Source organism: Crassostrea angulata, chromosome 6 (assembly GCF_025612915.1).
Source record: "Crassostrea angulata isolate pt1a10 chromosome 6, ASM2561291v2, whole genome shotgun sequence".
Classification (NCBI taxonomy): domain Eukaryota; kingdom Metazoa; phylum Mollusca; class Bivalvia; order Ostreida; family Ostreidae; genus Magallana; species Magallana angulata.
The window spans coordinates 42,142,720-42,154,785 of record NC_069116.1 but is presented as its reverse complement, the minus strand read 5'-3'; the positions used below and the strand labels follow the sequence as shown (position 1 = coordinate 42,154,785).

Below are 12,066 nucleotides of genomic sequence, written 5' to 3'. Positions count from 1 at the left end.
CATCACCGCTGACAAAACTTAGTACTTGAAAATAATCGATAAATTCGATGTAATGTATTCAGAAGTATTGATTTTCAAGGTATAAATACCTTGAAAATAGTCAAATTTTTAATGGAACAAACAATTTAAATTTTTTAGTTCGATGTATTCTTACGCCAGCGTTCAATATTGTCCAGAAATATTTTGATTACTGATACATAATGCATCAAAGAGTTTGATGGCATTAATATTGCACATCATTCATGTTCAGTTTCCGTCTGTAGCTCGGAATTCTGGTAAGAAAAGCCCGATAATTCATTTTTTTTTAAATTGCGCAATTATTTAAATACAGTTTAAAAACTACTTGCCATGCAAAATTCTATTTTTGATATAAATAATTATCAATTAAGTCAACTCCCGTCAGTACTTCTGTACTTTGATATATTATTTGTCAGCCCGCAGGCTGATTATATTAAGTTAGGATGAAACTTCAATTGCGCTTGCGTAAATTGGAATTCTGGGAAGAAATTACACACTTCGTGTTAGACAAATTCGAAGATGTTATGACACTGGTCAGTTTCTATATCAAACTGCGCATCAATGTATTGGAAGACTGTCAATGGGAATCGTCTGCAGCCACAGTCCGGAGTCCGCGTAAATATGGAACGCCAAATTAACATATATTCAAATATTTGTACCTATCTTCAAATAATTGTACCTATCTTCAATTAATTGAACCTATCTTCAAATCATTTGAAGATAGGTACAATTGAATTAAAGATAGGTACAATTGAATTGAAGATAGGTGTAAATAATTATACCTATCTCTAAATAATTATACCTAGGTACAAATGAATTATACCTAGGTACAAATGAATTATACCTAGGTACAAATGAATTATACCTATCTTCAATTCAATTAAAGATAGGTTCAATTGAATTATACCTATCTCTAATTCATTTGAAGATAGGTAAAATTCATTTAAAGATAGGTACAATTGATTTGAAGATAGGTTCAATTCAGACATATCTACAAAGGATTTAAAGATAGGTACAATTCAATTATACCTAGGTTCAATCCGTTTTGTGTATTGTTGAAAATAATAAACGCTCCCTTGAAAACATTTCAACATGGAGGAAAACGAGGGAAGCACCAACAACCCCTCTATTTGATGGGGTATCAAGTGCCTATAGAAATTTTGAAAATAAAGATAAAAAATATTAAAATCATGCATTCTGACTGTATTTTGGTCTAAACGTTCTACATAAAACAATTAATTTAAAGAAATGAAGATAATAATGTTTCTATTGATCGACGTATCGCATTGATGAAAAAGTTTTCCGGTCAATTTTTTCTTTGATACGTCGATCAACAGAAAAATTATTATCTTCATCTCTTATCATTTAATAAAACATTTTCAAATCAAAATCTTTGAAGTGTCATTGATCAAAAATGTAAATAATGTAAATGAAGCGTCGCGTATGAATACAAAACAACAACAGCAACAATATTCAAAATGGATGCGCCTTCATCTGATGCAGAGCTATACAGGGAGTATTCATTATTGCCAATATTTTAGTAATTGAAGATAGGTTCAATTCAATTGTACCTATCTTTAATTCAATTGTACCTATCTTCAATTCACTGCATTTGTACCTATCTTCAAATCAATTGTACCTATCTTCAAATGAATTAAAGATAGGTATAATTGAATTGTACCTATCTCTAATTCAATTTGAAGATAGGTACAACTGAATTGAAGATAGGTACAATTGAATTGAAGATAGGTTCAATTATTTGAATATATGTTAATTTGGCGTTCCATACGTATATCCTCCCAATTCTATTATTGAGATTCAAAAGTATAAAATATATTGGAAGTATAGTTTGCCACCAGACCATGAAAATCAAAGAGCTATGTCTACAAAATAACAACTTTAATTATTAAGGAGGTGTGCGTTCATACATTGCATGTACACCGCTACACGCTTAACTCCCCACCTACATGTACAGCCATAAAAATAGGGCTGCAAACTAAATGTGCACCCGCATATTATTATCGTTTTGAAAACTATTTATCTAGTATTTTAATAGACTGTGTGTTCACTTTTGCCCTTAAATTAAAATTTCGCTGGCTGACTTTCTTAACTTTTTAAAAAGCTAACCTTGTTAATATACTTTTATGTTTTACTTAAATCTGATTGGTTCAGACGCAGTTGATAATCCGTTCTATTACCATTAGCGTTAGCAACACACTTGGTAACGGGTAACACACGAATTGTGACATGCGCGTAAATTCGCTTCGCTTCGGTTGACAATGGTTTTCTCGGGGTGTCAATTTCAACTGTTACCATCCCAAACAGGCACTATTTATATAATGTTAATCCCGATCCCTGATAACGCCACTCTGATGTAAGCAAAGAACTGGGCTGCGTTTAAAATTGTAGCAGTTAGTCTAGGCGCTAAGTTGTAAATATCTAGGTCTATTGAACGGACCGCTACATATAGGTCCCTGATTTCAATTTCAATTTCAATTCTTTATTTCTTTAAGCTTTACAGCTTATCAGTATAACATAATTATGTATAACATGAGGTGGTAGTGTATTTACAGGAGAACTTGTGCACGTACAGATAATATCATTTACTGTTACATATACAGGTTGAGAAAACAAAAGACTACAATTATGTAATACAGTTGTCCCGTAATAACATACTTTTTGAGATGAATTTGCCAAGATTACAGAGATCTTCAACATTGTCAGTATTAAAAAGTTGAATTAATTTAAACATACAAGGTTTTTTATAATAATATTCTTTCATGTATAATCTGCGCAATGTTCTGTATAGAGGACAAACAAATAAAAAATGGAATTCATCTTCAACACTAGATTTGCAATGTGGACAAAATCTATTTTCTCTATTTGTGTTATTATATCTACCAGTTTCAATAGGCAGGCGATGTGACGATAGTCGTAATTTAGTTATATATTTCTGTAATTTAATGGGAATAGATTTTCTTAAATAGTATTGAAGATGTATACCATCGATAAGATCTTTGTAAAAAGAACATTTTTTTGAATTTTCAACATTTGCAAAAATATCTTGTTTTGCCTGATCAAAAATTCTTTGTTTTACAAGTTGTAAAATACCATTGTTTATTTTTTGGTTAGACCATATATAAAAAAAACCGAGGTCAATGAGAATTTTCTTTACATCGAATACCCAGTTTTTATAACCGTGTTCTTCACAATTAATATAAAAAACTTCGTAGCAATGTCTAATTATACAATTGTCACTAATTAAGACATTTTTCCAAAACTTAATAATGTTAAACATTCTATAATGTACAAGGGGCACACGCCCAATTCAGCATATAAGTAAGCAGAATTTGTACTTTTCTTCACTCCGAGAATTTGTTTACAGAAGTCTGTATGAAGTTTCTCGATATTGCAACCTATATTATTTCCCCATATTTCTGAACAGTAATTAACAATTCCACCAATAAAACAATCAAAAAGCGACAATAAAGTTTCTACATTAAATGATATTCCCCGTATATTCTTTCTAAGCGCAAACAATGCTTTTCTACCTTGTTCAGATAATTGTTTTTCAGCTTTGGTAAATTTGTTGTTAAAGTTGAAAAGTATTCCTAAGTAAGTGAATTGTACAATTTCTAAAACATCATTACCAATATGCCAACACTCACTATCTTTTACTCTGCCATTGTTTCTAAAAACCACGATTTTTTACTTTTCCGCATTAACATGCATTTTCCAAGTATTACAATAGCTATGTAGTTCATTCAAAAGACATTGTAAACCTTCCACAGATTCAGAGAACAGGACCATATCATCAGCGTACATTAAAAGAAACAGATTTAGGGAAGATAACTCGTAAGACAAACAACCGGCATTTAAAAAGCTATTTTCGAAATCGTTAACATATAAATTGAATAAAATATGTGATAACACTTCGCCCTGCATTAATCCTAGGTTATTACAAAAATATTCACTTAAAATCCATCAACACCAATACAGGATTTCACATGCCGATATAACGCTTTAATAACTGACAATACTTTCCTTCAATGCCAACCTTTGAAAGTCGTCTATCAATATAATCAAACGCTTTTTTAAAATCGATGAATGCACAATATAACCTCTTCTTTTTACATAGACTGTTACTAATAATAGAATGTAAAGCAAAAATAGCATCACGTGTTCCACAGCTTGGTTTAAAACCAAATTGTGCATCCGTTATAACATCATTATATTTTGACCATTCCAATAACCTTTTGTTTAAAATTGAAGTAAATAACTTACACATATTACTAACAAGACTTATACCCCTGTAGTTGTTAGGGTCTGTAGAATCACCCTTTTTAAACACTGGAATAATTATTGAGGAAGACCAAAATTGTTTTGATTTGTTTTGTTTTAACAAAGATAATTGGTCACCTTCAGTATTTTTGTAGATACGTTTGGCTTTGGCTTCGTGTTTTTTGTAGATACGTTTTTAACTTAAAAGATCCGCATGGTTAGAATTACATTTAACGTTATAACTGTTAAATTTGCGCAACGCGACAACATAATCCTTATACAAAGATTTTAATTTCCCATCAAACCAGGGCTTATCGTCAACCGATAGGCATACTCTACGTCTATGGGTACTGCGTACTGTATTTGTTTGTTTCGGATTTTTGGATTGAAGCTTAAAATGTTGGCCAAAAGAGGAGTCTAACAAATTAACCAGTATTGTAGACGTTCGTCAAGTTCGTCTTGTGACGTAATACACTCAAAATTTACGGTATTGCTGATATTTTCACATGCAAAAAGTGATTCTTTACACAGTTCTAAATAGCAAGGATCCCATTTAAAAACACCACGGGATCTTAAAAAATCATTGTTTACAATATTGTATGCATCCAAAAAGCAATGAAGTTCAATATGTAGTGGAGCATGATCAGAAAACATTGTAAAATTGCCAACGATATATTTAATAATGGTGTCAAACATGTCAGATGTTAAGAGATAGTCAATAGTGCTTAGTCCACGCGGACCGTTAAAAGTAAAGTCATTTGAATAGCCTCCTTTGTGTCGCCCGTTCACAATGCGCACGCCTGTGGCCTTACATAGGGACATTAGCCGTGTTCCATACTCGTTGTGACCTACATCTGGGTTGATCTGCTCAGTCAGATTTAAAATTGGAAATATTCAATTTAAAACTAATTACATCGACATTATTTGATAATTTGAAGCGGAAATATACATGTTAAAATTCCTTATAAATAATAGAATGAACTTTCCAGATTGGAGGTTTGTTTTCCGAAGTTGAGATCAAATGTGAAATATGAGCAAGTATGTTCTACATCCTCAAAACGATAATTTGCATGCATATGACACAGATAAGAAGGTAAGATTTAAATGAATAGCTGGTCACTAAGCAGTTATTGTTGGCACTGTCATGTTTGATAGCCTATTTTGCCTAGACAGTATATGGTGGTTAGTAATTCAAAAATCAATAAAAAAAATCAGTTCCAAGGAAGCAAGTCTTTAAATATTGTTTGAAAAAAGGAGTAAACATTCTTACATAAAATTAGCAGGCTGAATAAGAGGTTGATTACCTTAAAACATGGGATGTTGTGCCTCCAAACAAGTCACTTCTGTGGAGAACATTGAACGGGAAGATGAAGGGTCCAAAACGGGAGAAAAGTTATCGAACGAAGGTTTCGGAGAGAATGACGATAACCAAATTCGACAGGAAACTCAACTTGATGATGAGGAAACTTCACGGAGAAATGAGGATCTTCTGGGCCATAATTCTACAAGTACTTCATCAGATTTAGTGGCAAAAACAGAAAAAGTGGTCTCCAAAACCATGACAGAGAAAGAACGGAGAACATTGAGCATGGTCAGATAAGACTAATAAATGGTAAATTTAGTGATTTTTTTTAAGTCTGAAGTTTTGATACCATGTTTTCCTATCTTCATTTATAGATAAAAAATCTTAAGAGTGACCTCGAAAAGTATCAGATTTTTAATCAAAGTACTGAAAGTAGGCTTGAACTACTGGCAAATGAGACTACAGATAGAGAAGAAATTGGTGAAGACAATTTATTCTGCAGTTTTGACGACTCAAAAGAAATTAGTAAAGAGGATGTAGTGTGTGAGATTGTATCAATGAAGAAAAATGATGATGATGATGATGATGATGATGATGATGATGATGACCAAACTCGAAATGAAACACAACAAGAAAAACCCTTGGCTTATAAGGAGGAGATTTCAAATTATTCATCAAGTGCATCATCAGACTTGGTGTCAAAAACAGAAAATAACCCTGACACTGAAAATGAAAAAAGAATTAAACATGGTAAGATAAGCGCACAAATGATATAGAAAATGTCACTTTTGATTATTTATATATTTTATTCTTGTATACATATACATTGTATATATTATTGAAATTAGATGAGGAAAATAACGATTCTACCAACGAATTTCCGAGTACCGACCTAAATAGTCCCTATATACTTGAGAATGAAACTGCGACACAACAAAAAGAGAACAGATTTGAGGATTTTTTCAACACTTCAGACAATTTCAGAGAAAATAGCATAGATGACAAAGTATCCAATGGAATTACTTTAGAAAAAAAGGAGGATTTCACCGCGATAGATCAACATGCACTTTCGGTTTCTATTTTTTACATTGTTTTTTTTTATCTATCATGTTATTCTGTATATTCAAGTCAATAAGTTTTGCCCTTTTACAAGATGCGAGATTTTAAAAACATGTTGTTGGTTTTAGGCACCTGAAGAAGTGAAAGCGTCCATCAGTACACTAGCTAACTATTTGCTTAGACCAGCCAATTCTGACTCGGAGAAAGCTCGTGTAATCTATATGTGGATAATAAATAACATAAGGTTGATATTTTTATCTTTATGATTCCTTATTACTTATATGTATATAATTTTAAACCATCATACGATTAGATATTTAAATATAAATAAGCAAACCCCGCTGGCGCCTCAATTTGGCTTCATTTGAAGTTATGGGTTATATAGTACAAAATCGATACGTATTGTTATCACATACAAAGACACTGGAAAATGTAAATATAGTAAATTATAAATTGTAGTCAACTTAAACAAAACAAATAACTTATAAATTAGCACATTCCGTCTTTTACCATTTCTTTACAGCATTCGATGTTTGTTTACATTTTACAGCGTCGTAGTAATACAATGTACACAGTACTACTGTCTCACATTGGACAGACCGATCTCACACCGGTAACATGGGATAAAAATGATATTGTATTGTATGATACTTTACCTATATTATATGATACAATATCATATTATACAATCTGTATAATACACTACTGTAATGTATCATATATATATGATCCAATATTGTATCATATAATGCGATATTTTATCATGTGAAATGATACAATATAAGTGTTTTATATATATATATATATATATATATATATATATATATATATATATATATATATATATATATATATATATATATATATATATATATATATATATAAAGGTAAAATATATGATTTTTTTTCTTTACCAAATAAAAGTTTATAGCTTAAGAAATCAAATCTAGTCAAGATCTGATCTGATCGAGCCCACTCTCAAAATGTTATCAACTTTTCATGTGGCGCTGACAAGCTAGTTTTGGCAATCTTTACACTGAATTATTGGATTATACTTGAGTACGCTTTTGTTGGTAGATATGACACAGAAGGTTTCTTTAGTGGCCAGTATAGTGAAACAGATGCTGAATCTGTCCTTCAGTCGGGAACATCGGTCTGTGGTGGATACGTCAATTTGTTCAAAGCATTATGCACGCAAGTATTTCAATATTTTGCCTCAATTTTGAGTGATTGTGCTAAATTTACTACGTTAGCAAATTGCAACACAAGATTTGATTAAAAAAAATGGTTCAAAGAATGGCTCTAGCTTAATCAAAAACTAATTATATATAAAGTTTGAGTGCTCCAAAACGTTTTTTTTTTTATCCCTATGACGAGATACTCAACATGGTTATATTTGTCATTTTTACTTAAAAAAAAGATTTTGAGAATAACTTATTCACTTTTGTCTTCATTTAACTTTAATATTATTGTGATGTCCTCTTTATTCATGATGAAATTCTTTTATTATTTTTTTTTCGTATTTCGTTGTTGAACTTTAACCAAATCAAATACACTGTATTGATAGAACTAAGAATTTATGTAAAACTGAGTAGATAATGACAATTATCCACAAAGTTACATGTCTTCAAAAATGTATTGTTTTAGATTCATATTTTTTTGTGTATAGTAAGGTATGGGTAAAACCTTATATATAATTAAGAAACTGTATTTTCTTTACTTTGGCTGATAAATCAACTTGCTATTTACATGCTAAGTAATTAAAGAAAAATGGAATTAACTAATTATTCTTATTTATTGTTGCAGAATTGCTGGTCTTCCTGTGAAAGTTATTTCTGGTTTCTCTAAAGCATTTGGATATTCACCAGAAGATCATTTTACACCGTTGACAAAAACAGATCATGCCTGGAACGTAGTTTGCATTGACGGACATTGGCGTTTTGTTGAGTGCACTTGGGGTGCTGGCTCTTTGGACAAAAACAACTCATTTCAGAAAAAACTTGAGCCCTTTTATTTTTTTACCGAACCGAAACACTTTATAAATGACCATTTTCCTTGGAAATCTGACGAAGAAGGGTTTTCCAAATTATGGCAGCTCCTTGATAATCCAATTTCACTTGATACCTACAACAAGGCACTGAAGCTAGAACACAGTGCAATGATGTGGAATGTATTTCCATTGACGCATAAAGAGAGCATAGTAGATGCTCATGAAGAAATTGTTATCGAAATTGGAGACAAAGACGAGGTTCTTTGCGGTACAGTTTCTAGTTTATATAACATGAAAACTGGATTGTTTTGCAATAAATTTATTTTTTTGCGTCAGGAAAGGTCTGGGGTATTTTCGATCTCTATTCGACCTCGTTCAAATGGGAAATATAAGTTAACTATTTATGGACAAGTTGATAGGAGTGAGGAAAAGTATGAACTATTGATGACTTATCTCATCAGATTTTCAAATGTTTCAAAAACGCTAAGTGCATACCCGCAAAACAATGGACAGATGTGGGGAATGAATCTTATGGCGTTTGACAATGGATTTCTAAAGACTGAACAGAATCAAGTCCCAGTTAAAATTGTAAGTGAGGATGGATTCATAGATAGAACATTTGCCACAACTCGAAGCGTCCCCACGCTTGCGAGATTCATTCCCGCAACTAAATCGCGTTCCCTCAATGAAGAAAAATATTGTTTGTTGACAGTCACACAGAACACCTTGAATATAAGAGCTTGTTTTCCTAATACTGACTTTTACAAATTACAACTAATGTGTCAAAGAGTTGATGGGGATGATAGGTATTACATCATGGCTTGCTTTCTTATCGAGTGCACAAAACCAGCGGACCCATGTCTAGGTTACCCTAAAGCGTATTCCCAAGCTAGAACTCTTAGCTGCAAATTGATTGAACCTTTATCAGCTCAGTTACCTGCAAATACAGCAGTCACCTGTCGGTTTCAGTCTCCACTTGTCGTGAAGGCTAAGGTTTATGATACGAAAATGACACAGGATGGAGATGAATGGTCATGCAATGTTACAACACCTAACCCAGGCACGAATTTTCAAATTTCTGGAAATGGAGATGGCAAATCTTCTTTTCGGATACTTTTTCAATATGTCATAATATAAAGCCAAGCAACAGGATATGTGCACACTTTATTGCTCAAACCGGTATATCGGTATATGCATGTACAATTTAAGATTTAATTTACCGATTCATGAATAATTTCTTTCGATATATGTAATGTTTTAATGTCCTACCGAGATGCCTTTTGTGCACCAATACACGTTAACCGATTTTTATCGGATTAAGTCGTAACATAGTTACTGAAAATTGATTATTCCATTGTACTTCGTTCCTGTTACTTAGCGGAGTGGCATACCTTTCCTCTTTTTATATTCAGGTTGGGGGTGATTTTACATAAATTGATTATTTTCCCTTAATTTGGAAAGAGACATGTTTTTTACATGCCATGAAAAAATTTCTATCAAAGGAAAGTCATCTACCCCGTGGCTCTAAACCGCGGGGAGGGAGGGGGCTGTCCTCCAGCACTTTTGCAGAAGATCAGCAATAAAAAAATACCTTGCCATCTCAACTACTGCCAGAATTGAGAGTGTAATAAAAAAAAATTGTACCAGAATCGAAAATTCATACAAAGTCCTTAAGTAGAGATCTGTAAAGGCTAGACTTTGTTTGATGTGCTTTTAGTGTTGTTATTAATGTTTTTGGGCACAGTTTCATTTCATTTAAGATTTCTCGTAATGGGTGAACATGTCTGATTACTTGCTGTGGACACTTTTGTAAAAGCTCTTTATGTGTAAAGGAATGTTTTTGTGACATCCATTTCATAACAGGAACAGTTACTGCATGTAGTTTATTGTTAAAACGCTATTCTCCGATGATATTAACTTAGATTGATGATTAAGAATTTGTTTAAATTTAATTTTCCAATTTGTCGTAAGAAATCTTTCAATAAAATTTATGGGCGTGCACTAAATAAAAAGTTTCAAATACCTCGGTATATTTATTAAAAACTTGCTTTCATAATCGGAGGGATCTTGACCATAAGTTATTATTGATTCTATCTTTACCAAACTTGGATTGATGATGCATCTCCTTGATGGTTTTGGATGCTGAATCTGAGCCATAGGTTTCGGATGGCGGAAAGGTTGAGGTTTTAGGAGCAGGTCACACGTTCAGGTGAAAAATGACCCCTTTCTTGGTTGCTTAACTGTATAAATGAATCAAATCTTCAATTGTGTTAGGATATTCACAGGGACATCTTGTCCACTCTGCTCTCTGTGACATCCTTGTGTATTATTTATATATGTATGTCTCAGAGACCAGAGCAGAAAAGATGAACGGTGAATTAAATCGAGTGTTGTTGAAAAAAATCCACGAAAAAAAATAAGACCCTCAAAAAATTATACACAAAATTACTAGTATGAAGTTGTGATTTCACTTTGATTCTTATGAGAAAATCCCCCGAAAAAAATATTTCATAAACAATGTGTGTATATAGGCGAGCTTTGCAATTAATTTACATATATGCAATCGAAAATGTGCATGTAGACTGTAGATTTAGCAGGTTGGGGGGGGGGGGGGGGGGTAATTTTTGTATTTAGCTGGTCTGTCGTATATGATGATACACTTGAGTATGTAAGAGTAATTAAATCTATGAAAACGAGATGACATTTTTGATAGAATTTTTCTTTGTAATCGAGTATCTAAATTTTTGTTGTAAATTTACAATCAGACAGAGGCTATTCTTTTATTAACTGGTCCTTCTTAAATTTTTTTGTTATACCTGACTAATAAAATAGAAGAGAAATCAAGAAAAGGACAAATTAACTTCAAATCTAAATTGGCAAAAATGATATTAATTTTGTAAAAATCAGTGTTTCAATTCGCTTTAGAACTTTAAAAAAATAAAATATTATATCGATAAAATATCGGAGCAAAACGTTGAACATAAAGAAGTAAAAATTATTATTTTTTGGGAAATGAAACTCTTGAATTTATTTTAATACCATGAAATTGTGGAAACATAGACATTTATCAAATTTGATAACTTTTTTTGCGTTTTTGTTACCTGTTTGTGTATTAGCTCATTTTCAGCTTAAATAACATGGATGTATTTTAGGTTGGGGAGAAGTTTAATTATTGTTAATTTTTAACTATCGATCTTGTTGTGTTTTTGTCTAATGTTCATAAACTGCAGGGGGTCTGCAGCATTTCAGTGCCCAGACCCCTTCTGCCTCTGCAAAAAGTAGAGGCTTCAAGCTGGTAGAGTTAGTTATGAACCAGGTAGCCAGTCAGAGAAAGGGTGTAAATCCGTGCAGCTTGTATACCTAGCCATCTTGCGTATTGGGCATGGAGTTTCATGGCACTCGATGGGGGGGGGGG

General features: G+C 32.3%; 1 pseudogene; it reads left to right on the top strand.

Annotated features, from left to right (window-relative positions):
• Positions 1–5,611: 5,611 nt before the first annotated feature.
• Positions 5,612–9,788, top strand: LOC128187523 (kyphoscoliosis peptidase-like; annotated as a pseudogene).
• The last annotated feature ends 2,278 nt before the right edge of the window (positions 9,789–12,066 follow it).